The following is a 13,682-nucleotide window of genomic DNA, read 5'->3' on the forward strand; positions in this document are numbered from 1 at the left end:
TAATAGTAATAATAATTATTATAACTACTACTACAAGTACAAGTAGTTTGAAACTCGGATGTTGAGCCAATAATAAGTGTAGAAAAGAAAAGGAAATATAGATACGCCTTGAACCTTCCAAGTTGGAAGGCTGTCGGTTAGCGCTACGGAGATGTGTTGAAGCTAGGTGTCAGGACGTCGAATGTCTCAGTACTCTGTCAGTGTTGTGCCTAGCTGTTGCACTTTCTGACTGTATAATACAGTTGTGGCAAGTGAAATCCGACACTTGCCATAGGGGACAGCGCCTCAAATGGACATCAATGATGTAATGCACTGCACCTAATTTGTACTATAGAGCCGTATGCATCCCAAACAGGTCGAAAGGTCACAGCTTAGATACACACAGTTCACAAACATGGTCCACATAAGGAGTATTGGTATCCAATTCCCATTCATTTTTGCCAGCACCTTTTGAACCTTGACTGTGATGAGTACGAATTCTGTCATCAGACAGATAAAGTTGTATGCAGCACATGTACATGTACTGTACTCACGTACATGTATGCTAGGGCTGCAGAGGCTGCAGGATGCACGGTGCAGTCCCTTATGCCAAGTGTCGGATTTCACTTGCCACAACTGTAGTATCTGGTTACAGTGATGGAGAGTTACTCTCAACTCGTATCTATACTTATTTCCTTTTCCTTTCTACAGTACAAGTAGTTTTTTCTCTACAAAATCCACATATCTCCAGACACTGGGGTGAATGATGGAGTGTGGTGGTGGGGCCCATTCCGCCGACCAGAGGTCTAGTATCATGGTTATCATGGTTATCATGGTTATACTGTGAGAAGTCGTGGTGTGATCATGCCTGCATGTTGATCGTCACATGACAACTACATGTACATAGTCATTGTATACAATGACGTTATGTAGGTACCTACCGGTCATAAACCAAAAGTGTGTCGTTAGACGTTAGGAATTCGTCCACACCTCTCATCACCTACATCATCATGGTAGACTCAACACGTAAGATGTATGCACTGGGAGTGAGACTGAGTAGTGAGTGCTTACCACCAACTCACGCCGGTGCCCGGAGAATGAGATCAAGCCAAGGCACATGTACTACAGGTAGACTCCCTTTAATTCGAACCTCAAATTGCCAGGCCCTGACTTCGAATTATCCAGAACTTCTAATTATCCAAATGCAGCCCCATGCACTGATATGTATGTCAAAATGCTTGAAATCGCTTGCTGAATATTTTTTGCACATTTTTACTTGCATCAACGAAACATAGGTACGGGTCATGTATAACGGATCATCAAAACACTGGATCGACACAAAACCATTTTGACCTCTTCTAGTGAAGAAGTTGTCAGTCACTGCAGCTTTCCTGAAACAATTTCAACGGAAAAGAACTGCGCTGCCCAATCGGCGTCATGAAAGGCCGTTGGACAGCAGCACGTCGTTCTGAAGAACGGAAGTGGAGCAAAGCCATAGACAATATTTACGACAATAGTGTTGTTGTGCGCCAACATCTCCGCGCACGAGCTGGCGCGGTAAGAAAGGCCATCGAGATCCGCGAAGAGAGTCAGCCACCAGGAAGAAGTCGTCTTCAATCAAACCTTTGCAATTTGCCTCGCACGGGCTTGAATCAAATTTCGAGAGAAGGTGGGTTTCTTGAACGCTATAGTCGATCCTGCAGCGGACCATCGATCGATTTTTGAGCTACTCTTGGCTAGAGAAGGAGAAAAGAATGAACTTCGAATTACAAGGATAGCAACTCAATCTCACTTCGAAATAAGCGTTCAAAGGACATAGCCAATGTACTGTAAACAGCTCTTCTGTACGAAGACTGGGTTCGAATTATCCAACCGGCGCACTTTTCGTACTTCGAATTATGCATTCGATTTTGACTTGAAGTGACTTGCAGAAGATCGGTACGACGAAAAAGTTCGAATTACACGGAATGTTCGAATTATACCGTATTCGAATTAGAGGGAGTCTACCTGTACTACTACTAGTACTACTAGTACTACTACTACTACAGTTGTGGCAAGTGAAATCCGACACTTGGCATAAGGGACTGCACCATGCAGTCTGCAGCCCCTGCAGCCCTGCATACGTACAGTACATGTGTTACATACAACTTTATCTGTCTGATGATAAAATTCGTACTCATCACAGTCAAGGTTCAAAAGGTGCTGGCAAAAATGAATGGGGATTGGATACCAATACTCCTTATCATGGCTTCATACATGTCACGTGCCTGTTGTCAGGTCGTTGCTAGCATTTGGCCAATCAGAGCAGCACCGTACCAGGGCATTATCAGACGATAATGCCCGGGTACGGCGTACCCATGCCCATTAGGAATGACCCCAGGCGTACTACGTACGCTGGTGCACTGCCAAATATGCACCAAGCCATGCCTTTTGGGCAGTGACCTGGTACATAATTGGCAGTACTCCAGCGCACATAGAACACATGGGACCATTCCTAAGGACACCACATGCACTCGCACACACCACACAAAACGAAACTACTAACGTGCACCGTCCAAAACATTTATATTTTACTAGCAATGTCGACATAGGAGAAGTAATTTATAACAACGTGACAATAGCACACAGCATGTCATTACCATGCATTACTAAATTCAAGTCAATTGAGACGAACAAGTCAACAGGTGAACATGCATCACAAAGTTACCTATCTGGAAGAGATCAGATTGTATCTCGAACTACTACAAAATATACAGTTACATCTACATTGTACTTCAAATGTACCTAGCTACATGATTGTCCAGTGTACACATGGACCTCAAGTAAACTGAAAGCAATGCGAACAAAATCTCAGATGTAAGTGAAAAAGTATCATTGTTCCGAATAAGAACACTTACAATGTACTCTCAAAACTAGTCTAATTACTAGTGCCCCTTGGTCAAGGATGTTTGCGGCCAACGTTAACCCCAAAGCAGCAGCGAATCAGCTAACTTCCGTACTGCCCAATAGGCAACACTAACACCAAAATGCAAAGACATATTCCTGGAACTGCAAGTAAATCTGACACAAAACGTTCTATCATTCCACGGAGAAAGCTCCTTCCGATCTTGTTCGACCCTTCATTCATATGACAGCTGATTGGAACTTTCCTCCTCCCTTGACCATGTTTACCTTATTTGTCTACAACTAGGCACGTGGCATGTATGAACTATAATAAACACATGGTGCGTCGTGCATTATGGCTGATTGTATGCCCTAGTGCGTAGCCCTCGGTCGTGCACCGTAGCCCGCGGGCCTGCGGCCCTTGGGCTACGGTGCACGACCTCGGGCTACGCACTAGGGCATAAATCAGCCATAATGCCCTCCGTACCATGTGTTATTATATACTTATGTGTACCATATTTGTGAACTGTGTGTATCTACGCTGCGACCTTTCGATCTGTTCGGGATGCATACGGCTCGAAAGTACAAAATAATTAGGTGCAGTGCATTACATCATTGGTGTCCATTTGTGGCGCTGTCCCCTATGGCAAGTGTCGGATTTCACTTGCCACAACTGTACTACTACTACTACTACTACTACTACTACTACTACTACTACTACTAGTGTAGCAGTGACACTACACTACATAACAGTACTAGAGTAGTTTGCCTTCACGACTCTGTGCCGGCGGCAGCGCTGAGAGCTGCTGTCGTGCAGAAGCGGAATGGTACTTCACAATCACACGATATGCCGAACATTGTCCCATGATACAGTAGTGAATTCTTGAGTTTTTGGACATTGTATTGCATAGCTGCTCCATCTAGTATTTGTTTTTCACATCTCTATTTCGTGTCAAGTAGTTTGTTTGGTATAGAACTATACCGGTAATTGCGAATGCCCTCTTCCGTGTAATCCTTGCTTCGAGGACTGTGGCTTGGAGCTACAATTGTGTTTTTTCTTGTTCATGATTTTGCTAGTTTCTCTGATTACTAGTACATGATTGTATTGTAAGAAAGCTAGTACTAGTTTCTTGCTTTCTCTCTACTTGTGTGCTCATAGTCATATCGGAATTGTGTTCTGCCCGTAAGAGTGGCTTCTTCACTAGTTACACTACTACTACCATGACTACAGTACAGGCTGTAGTACAGTCGAACCTCTTTAGGACGAACACCAAAGGACCGGTGGTATTTGTTCGCAATAACGGGAGTTCTTCTTATCCATAATAATTAAATTATTACATGTATGTCACGTCAATACCCTGGCTTGAAAGTGATGACGTCAAAACGGCCAGGGAGTAGTAAGTTGACATCAGATTTCTATTTTTGGATCCACTAAGGTGTGACTTTGCTATTGCCTAAGTATGTGGGTGCATAGCAACCCACTCATGTCGCATGCAGGTGTGACTTTTATTTCGCCACCAGTTGTAACCCCGCCCCCAGTAGCCAAATCCGTCAGTTTCACTGGCTACATCACCATGCTGTGGGTAAGACCGCTTGAAATGTGCTTGGATCCATACAAAAACTGGATCCAAGTGGATCCAGCTTTTGAATTTTTGAAATTGTTGCTATGCTGGACGTAGCACTTTCAAGCCCACAGTGGTAGTGATGACGAGGTTTCACTGTAGCCTAGGTAACAACAGCCTGCAGAGTACAGGCATGGCATCCGGCAGTGCTCGTCTGCACTGACTCGGTGACTGACTGCACCTGAACAGGTACCGCCGGGCCTTTTTTTATTTTTTTTATTTTTATTTTATTTTTTTATTTATTGGGAACACAGCCCTACAAAGAGACATGTGGAGACAAACACAAGACAAGACACAGGGGATGTAGGGACGACGTGCCGATGTACAGGGAGCAACTCGACCGACCAGGGGTCTCGGCGTTAGCGTTGCAACCTGGCATCGAAAAAAGGGGGGGGGGGTTGCATGGTCAGGTAGCAAAAATAATAATTTTGTACGAGAAAGGGGCGCTAGTATTGCACCAAATAATATAAATACGTGTAATGACTAAACCAGAAGGGAAAATGAAGAAAGAGAACAATAATCATAACAAGCAAGTACTAGTAGAGAGGTAAATACTAAATGGGTCTCAATATCATCGTCACAGGTACTGTGTGGACCACAGCCATCTCTTTCGGATTAGATCCTTACATACGTTGACCTTGAAGGTTTGGAGGCGTCTTGAATGAGGTTCGTGAAGCAGGAGGTCCGCAGGCAGGTTGTTCCAGAGTGTGATGGCGAAAAAGGGGAAGGATCGCAGGAGGTAGTCAGGGGCTGTGCGAGGGGGTGTCCACTTCAGCTGAAAGGCATGGTGCGTCTGACGTTTTTGCCGTGTGCACATGCTAGCTACGGCAGGGGGCTTGGTTGGTGGCAGCATGGCCTTTACCTGGGGAGGCCCTGGAATGTAGTGCAGCTTGAACAAGTATGACAGGGCTGCCACCATCCGACGAAGCTGAAGACTTTGTAGGATGGTTCCAGGTCCCAGGAAATGCAGGGCACGTTGCTGAACCTTGTCCAGCTGGGCCATGTTAGTTGCGGCTGCGCTCGACCAGGCCAGTGGGGCATATTCAAGTAGGGGTCGCACGAATCCCTTGTAGACCGTCACTCGACCATGGTCGTCCAGGATGGGTGCTGCCTTTCGTAGGAAACCCAGCCTTTGGGAGGCGCGCAGTGCAACACTGCGAGTGTGCGCTCTGTAGGAGAGAGTAGGGTCGAGCATGACTCCCAGCAGCTTCAGGGGGTATCTGTCTCCTGGAGTGCTTCACCTCCAAAGGTGACTGGTGGAGTGCAGGGGGGAACGTGCTTGCGATGTAGAGTCATGCGCTGTGTCTTGGCTGGCCCAAAACAGATACGCCACTTGCGGCCCCACTCCTCAAGACTGTTGAGGGACCCTTGGAGGGAGGCGGTGGACTGTTGGAGATCGTCAGTTGGCTGTACTAAGCTGTAGAGTGTGGTGTCGTCTGCAAAGCTGCTCAGCTGCGTTCCTGGAGTTAAACATTGTTCAATGTCACAGGTGTATAGAAGGAAGAGGCTGGGTCCTAGGATGCTGCCTTGGGGGACACCAGCCTGGATGGGTTGAGCATCTGACGTCTGGCCTCCAACCACAACGCGGATGTTTCGGTTGGTGAGGTAGTCCTGTAGCCATACAAGCAGGCGTCCGTCGACGCCGGCCTGCTTTGCTTTGTACAGCACTCCTGTGTGCGATACCCGGTCAAACGCACCGGCAATATCCACGGCGAGGACCTGGACACAACCGCCAGTACTTATGGTGTGGACCCATTCATGTTGGAGAGCCGTTAAGATATCTGCGGTTCCTCTACCACGTCGGAATCCAAACTGGCTGTTTGGCAACACCTCATGCTTCTCTAGGTAGTTAACCAGTTGCGTGTTTACAATGCCCTCCATGACTTTCGACATGATCGTTAGCAGTGATATTGGTCGGTAGTTAGATGCCAAAGATCTGGAGGACCGTTTGTGAACTGGGACTACATGGGCAAGTTTCCATGCCCCAGGTTGCACACCGGCTAAGAAGCAGAGGGCGAAGAGCTTTGCCAGTGGGTCTGCAAGTTCAGATGAGCACATCTTGAGCACACGAGCAGAGATGCCATCCGGTCCAGTTGCTTTTGATACAGCCAAGTTCGCCAAGTGCCGTTTGACCGTTGCTGCGCGGAAGTGAATGTGCTTTAGCGTGGCATAGGCAGGTCGTTGCAGGTCAGGCAGGTCAGCAGCACAGAGGTCGTTATTGCCAAGGCTACACTTGTTCGCAAAATGCGCTGCAAAGCACTCGGCTTTCTCACGAGAAGAGTGGAACTCTTGTCCTGCAGGGTTGGTCAGCAGGGGGATGTCAGAGCAACTTCCCTTGCCTGCTGCGCTCTTGATGGTTGACCACCACTCTTTGTCCCGGAGGGAACCTGCAGTAAGCTTGTTGCGAATTCTACGTTGATGTGCTAATCGCGCTGCATGACACGCTTCCACTTCGTGGTTAACAGTTGTGATATACTGGACCTTGTGGTTATCGTTGCGGGGATTGCGTCGCCACAGCTTCCATGCCCGCTCCTTGGCATGATTGGCGTTAGAACAGTCCGGTGTCCACCATACAGGGTTGGATTGGTGCACCACAAGCTCTTTGGATGGTATGAACTGTTTCATTCCATGCATGATGACATCAGTTACGCGCTGACAGGACTGCTCTGCACACCCATGGATCTTGGCGGGCCAGTCTATGTTGCGGAGGTAGGCTCTCAGGCGGTGCCAGTCAGCAAGGGCGTATTTCCAAACCTGTCGAACAGCAGGATCTTCGCGTCGTGGATGCTGTTGGAGAAACTCGGCAATGATAACGGCATGATCAGATCGTCCAAGTGGTGCATAGGCTGTGGTGCATACGGGGTGTGAGAAATCGGAGATGATAAGATCGAGAGTATTGTTGCCGCGGGTTGGCTGGGTGACATGCTGGACAAGATGATGTGCTGCGCAGACTTCCTCCAGGCATTCACAGGCTAGGGTAGTCTTGCTACTCTGTAGCCAGGCTGAATTATGCACGTTGAAGTCCCCTGCAATTATCACATTGCTGCCAAGACGGCGGACATCATCCAAAGTGTTGTCTAGGTAGTCCATCAGGCTGGTGTCTGTCTCTGCACAAGAGCCAGGCCGGTAGAGCGCACCCAGAACAGTCTTTGTTCCGGAGTGCATTGCCAGGGAAATCCATAAGAGCTCGTGATCACGGCAATCTATATCGTCGTGGTGGGTAATGGATAGTTCACTCCTAGCCCACACTGCCACACCGCCACCATGGGCATCTCGATCCTTCCTTTTTGGGGGTGAGTATCCTGGGATGGTCAACTCATGGGAGGAGCCTACCGCAGTACCGGTCACTACATACACTGACTGTACTGACAGTCTGTGGTACATGTAATGTATCTGACCAGGCAGAGAGGAAGACGAGGCAGCAGGCGCTAGGCCCGTAAAAAATTAATTACTGCCTGGAAGATGTTATTTGGCCATAGCTTGCTGTTGACGTTTTTTGATTTCTTGGATACTACAGCTCTTGGCTAAAAGTAAAAGTTGGGCCTCGGACGGTCTCTCTTGAACATCAACCCAGGACGTGCCCCATTGGGCGTGGACTGGTGGTCATGGACTTATCGCCATCGCTTTCAACCAGACCCTTCTGCTACCTGAAACTAATGGCGAAAGTAAAAACTTCATCGCAGCAGCAGCTACTGCTTTGCTGAAAGTGCGAACACAGCAATCCTCTTGTGCACTTGCAATTTTCAATGCAACCAAAACGATTCGCTTGCGAGTTCCTTTGTCTAGCTGGGCGTACTCCACAACGAGGAAAGTAGAATTCGTGAAGGCAAGAGGCAAGATACGAATCTCGACTCGCTTGAGGCAAGCCGCCAGGAGAACGACAACTACCTTACTTTTGAGACGAAAGGCCTTCGTTGCGACACAAAGTTTGAGTCACGTGTCATAATCACGATTACTATGGGAACAGCATACATACTGGGTTCCTGGATGTCCTATCTAGATCCAGGACATGTATCATGATGTATCACTATTATAAATTATCAGCCAGTTGCATTTTCCAGGAAGTGGTGTGCCAAAGACTGAGATAGTGCGGGCATGTGCTTCCAATTCCAGCTGTGCGGGTTGGACTTGATTGGAGGACATACTCAGAGTCATACTCATACCGGCGTAGTGCACACTTCCATCGATGTTTCTTTCTGCAGCTGCATGCACGCATGCAGTCTTTTCAGTTTCTGCACCGCGGCAGCGAGTGTAGATGATCCACTACTTGAGAACGCCTGAACGGTTAACTTTTATTCACAAGATGATGCTAGTACTAGTACATAGTAGATCTACCTACACTATTGAATTTGTAGTCCAGTACGTCTACCATGGTCTACTACTAGTAGATCTACTAGCATTAAATTTTCATAGACATAGAGTCTACGATACGGTCTCGATTTCATCCACCTGTTATATATATAACGTTAGCTGTTCAGGAGCGAGTTTGTGCTTGTTTTTTTTCATGATTCCGCAGGCAGCCTAGCCGCGCAAGCAGTTGCATGCAGCGTGTGACTTACGAGCCACCATCACCGGATTAGAATTTAGATGCAGCGGAGCTAGCGTAGTTTTCGCCTAGCCTGTCCGGTTTACCAAGTGGGCGACGGCGCACCAATCGTGGAGCCAAGTGAATACTGAAACGACGACTCTGACATCTGAGCGAGTACTGAGAGGAAATGGGCAAAGAAAAAGACAGCGACGGCAGTAGCAGTGAGAGCAGCGGAGATGAAGATGCTTTCCAGCTACCCTGCGACGTTACACCTAGCTTGGACAAGCTGACGACGCACAAGATGACGCGTATTGCTGGAACGCTGTATTTCGGTGCAGGAGCGCTGCTGTACCTGTTTCCCCAGTGGGTGACTCCCCTGATCGCTCCCCTGACACTGGGCGATGCCATGATCGTGGAAGAGAACCCCGCACTGGCGTACGGTTGCATCATGCCACTTGCGATTCTACTGATGGAGCTGTCGATGCTGTACTGGGTCAGTGGCGTAAGCAAGAACGTTCACTTTGATATGAACGCATGCGTACACCGTGCTTTCTATGACTCGTTGATCTTAGTGGTGTGGGTTGTGTTTGGCCTGACAGCCGTTGACCTACCAATCGTGCTGATACCCCCTGACCTGATCCTCACTGGATATTACCTGTACGCTCGCTATCACAACGCCGCAATGAAGACGGCGACAGCGTTTCCCAGCTGGTGGGACGCAGTTCCATTCGCAGCGGGCAACAACTGGCGGTCGGTTAGTCCAAGTATCTTGCTGCCGGGCGTAACCTTCCTCTCTCTGGGCTTGCTTGGTTCGATAACGCCGTCGTCCACCTCTCACCTTGGCTTTGGTGGTTTCCTGACGAGTTTGGAAGGTTTCAGCAATGGTCTGCACAAGGAGCTGCGTTTTGCGGCACACCTAGTGTACGGCCTGCTAGCTGTCCTGGGCTACCATGACATCACAACAGCTGCGCATGATCCCAGCGGGGCGCACCGCAAGCTCCGGCTCGTCACGAATCTAGTCATACGCCCCGCGCTGGTGTTCGTGGGCTGGCTGAGGTATCCCGTTCCGCTTAGCATCGCCCTGTTCATGACTGTACCTGGCTTCTGTTCCACTGTGTGGTATTTGGCTACCTACAAAGGTCGCATCATGGACGACATATTGTACACGATATTTCCCAAGACCTCGTTCTAGTATACTGTGTTGAACTTGCTATTGCGTAATGGCCTTTGAGAGCCAGTGCACCTTGCCGCTGTGTTCTGTCCCTGGGGAAAATCGCGATTCCGCGGCCGCGGTTTTTGCGATTTTTAAAAGACCGCGTTTTCCGCGATTTTCCCACGTTTTTTGAACTTTTTTGTTGCACTACACGTACACACTGTGCACTGTTCGGTCAGCAACGTCTCATCGTGGCGGCTTTGTACTCAAATATGACAAGTGCTTACACCAGAGACTTGTAACTGATTGATTTCACTACATACTCACTGAAAATTGCCTCATATCAACTGCAAACTGGCCGCATATCAATAATATTCACCGCATATTTACCGCATGTTTACCACAAATTATGCCATATTCACCCGCAAATTCTGGGATTTTTCTGCGATTTTCCCCGGGGACAGTGTCTTGAATGGTTTGGCATGCTCTGCTGTGTTAGCGGAAGTCAGTGATCCCTTGTCACTACCTGATATGGTTGGTGCACTCTGCTGTGTCAGTGTGTAATGATCCCGCCGCAATAACAACTCTTCTTGTTTTGCTAAATGTACACGAAGTGTCGTACGCATACCCCTTGCAATTAGCGATCTGATTTCACCACAGTCACCCTTCTTGCTGCTAGAATGTTGCTTTCCCTTATGTGAGATGTGCTTCACTACGTATGATCATTGTGGAGACATACAAAGGAATACATCCAGATGTGTTTCCTCAACTTTCCTCTTTGTGTGTAAGACCACTTTTAGAAGTCTTAGTAAACGAACATCTAAATCTAACGATTTAACGAATACAAATAATTCTTTAAATTTTGAATTCGTTATCCGCAGAACGATGCACATTGTAATTATTAGATTTAGTATGTACAGTAACTGGTTATTTTCTGTTTCTCGCAGCCAGAATTCGATGTGTCGACACCTTAGTTCACATCGCTAACCAACAAGTGTGTATGGTTTTGAAACAACCTTACAAAGAAACCTGTCTAAGCCGACTGCTCAAGGGACTTTCAAATTATGATCGCTGTGTACAAGTGTTCTCCTTATCTAGGTTCATATTAGTGGAAATGACACCCCTTGTTCCCCGTTGTACTGGTCCTCTGGGACAGGTGTTCTCCTTATCAGAGTAGTCTACCAGGCACCTTTCTGACCCATAGCATCTAGAGACACAAAAATTGGATTGTCAACGAAAAACGGCATAAAAAAAGTTTACTTGCACACAGCAAGCTTAGCTGTTTGTGAGGACAGCTTAGTGAAAGCATTGCCAATGGCAGAATAGCTATCAAGACTGCCACATTCAGCGCGGAATAGATTAGCACCACGGCATAAGCACCGTCCTCTGCCCGGCAGATGATAACCAACCGGGGACAGTCTGGCAGGGCTCGTGCGCAGGCAGCGCTGCATACCCGACTAGACCTTTGAACTCTGGGCGCTGTCAATGTCATAATGCAGCTTATCCTTCCAAACGTCGGGGTGCCTCAGAAAGCGCTTTTGCATCACTAGCTTGCGCTCTTCATTCTCCCCATCACCACTTACCACAAGATTCAAGCGAGACTCCAGCCTATGAGACTCAACCGACAGCCGGCTTTTGCCCATCTCTGGTAGCCAAGACAGGGCAAAACAATTGCGCTTGGGATAGTCAGCCAGGTTGGGAAATGTACGAACGTGAACCACGTTGTCAGTGCGCCGCAGTACAAGTGACAGGAGCGTGCTCGTTGATTGACGAGAGGCAAAAAAGTAGGCTGCGCTGACAAAGAGCAACCCGGCAGTGCCCAGTAGCCGTATTCCTAGCGGCGAGCGTAAGAAATCCATCTCCTCTTCGCCCGCCTCTGCTTTCTCCTTTGCCTTAGCGTCAGCAGCCGGAGCGCTCACAAATAATATGAGCACGGCAAGTATGATCATATACACCTGTGTGAGTACAACAATCATCCCAGAAAATTTGTACGACCGCCTCATCTGATTGTCAGCCGAATACAACACCAGCAAGTCATCATCATCTTCTAGCGCCTTCTCTCCTCTTGCTTCCTTGTGAAACACATTAAACGCAGCTTGCCGTGCTCGTTTGGCCGCCGCCGTGCGGCTTTCATCCTTGGCCGCAACCGACGGCTTGCCTGGCCTGCGAGCGTCCCTGCCTGCTCGGGGGCTTGGTCTAGAACTGGCACTGCGAGTAGAAAACCACACTACTGGTGCTGTGTTGGTGCTGTAAGCCGCCTGTGAGCTGTGACCGCCACTAAGCCCGCCGCACCAAACCACCCGCACGGCCAACGCTGGAACCCGAGCCGATCTAGCCGCGCTAGCAGGCCGACGTGCGCCACAGGCCGACGACGTAAAGGAACGCACAGCAGCAACGGCACTGGGCAGCCGCAGTGCACGGCGTGCAGCACTGGTACTAGTACGCAGCAGCGGTCTCAAACCACCCTCACTGAATAAGCCGCTCACAGGCCCATGGCGTACAGCTCCGCGGCACTGCTGCCATGCACAAAGCATGTTGACTGATTCGTATCCAACACACAAATTGATTGATTTCTTCGCGCCGTCTCCTATCCGGGCAGATCCTATGAGGTCACAATATACCTGGGTATTCAGCTACAATTGTGAATACGCTGACCCCAACTCAGACTAACCCTTCAGCTGCAAAACCAAAACACCGTCACACTGGCCACTGCTAATATTCTCTCAACTCATTAGCAGCTATCGCTAAATACTTCGGTACCGCAATAACCTCAGTAGCAACAGCAATGATGCTATCCCGTTGCTGTTCGGAGCACGATGTAGGACCCCGCAAAGAACTTTCATGCATACGCTTTCAGAAGACAGTACGATGGCTAGAGACGACCATTTTCCAAGACGGCAAGAGTCTTTGCTACAGGTATTTTTTTGAAAATGTTTCTTCGAGTGGATCATGGATCATGGAGAGTCCTTCACAACATCGTTGGCAACCAGACTTTCATCACAACAATTTTTGTTGAAAATGATTGTCATCTGATGACATCACTATACTAGCTGATATCAGTCCAGTCAAAACCAGGTCCAGGACCAGGGAGTCATAAACCGGGTTTAATTATACAACTCCCTGGTCAAAACTAGGCTCATACTGTAAGACATGTTATTATAACGAGTCGCAAATTTAACGATTGTCCAAAATTCATAGGTTAACGAGAAGATATGTTAACGATCTTGCAGTATTCTGCCATATCCACACACAGCATATATGAAGCAGTACGGCCTCAACGGATCTTATTATAACGAAGAAATGTCATCCGTTAAAACGTTAGATTTGCTTCCTCGTTATATATACATGTCTTACAGTAAACTGATAACCCCTACAAGCGGGCTACAACCCTGGCATCTGATCTGAGCGGCGTACGTACGTGTACGCTTGACTCCGGGTCTTGAACGGTGGGGGGGGGGGGGGGGGCTGAAGTCCACATGGACCACTCAGTGACGCCTTTCACAGGTGCACAGAAAGA

The sequence above is a fragment of the Sycon ciliatum genome, chromosome 2 (genome assembly GCF_964019385.1).
Source record: "Sycon ciliatum chromosome 2, ocSycCili1.1, whole genome shotgun sequence".
Taxonomy (NCBI): domain Eukaryota; kingdom Metazoa; phylum Porifera; class Calcarea; order Leucosolenida; family Sycettidae; genus Sycon; species Sycon ciliatum.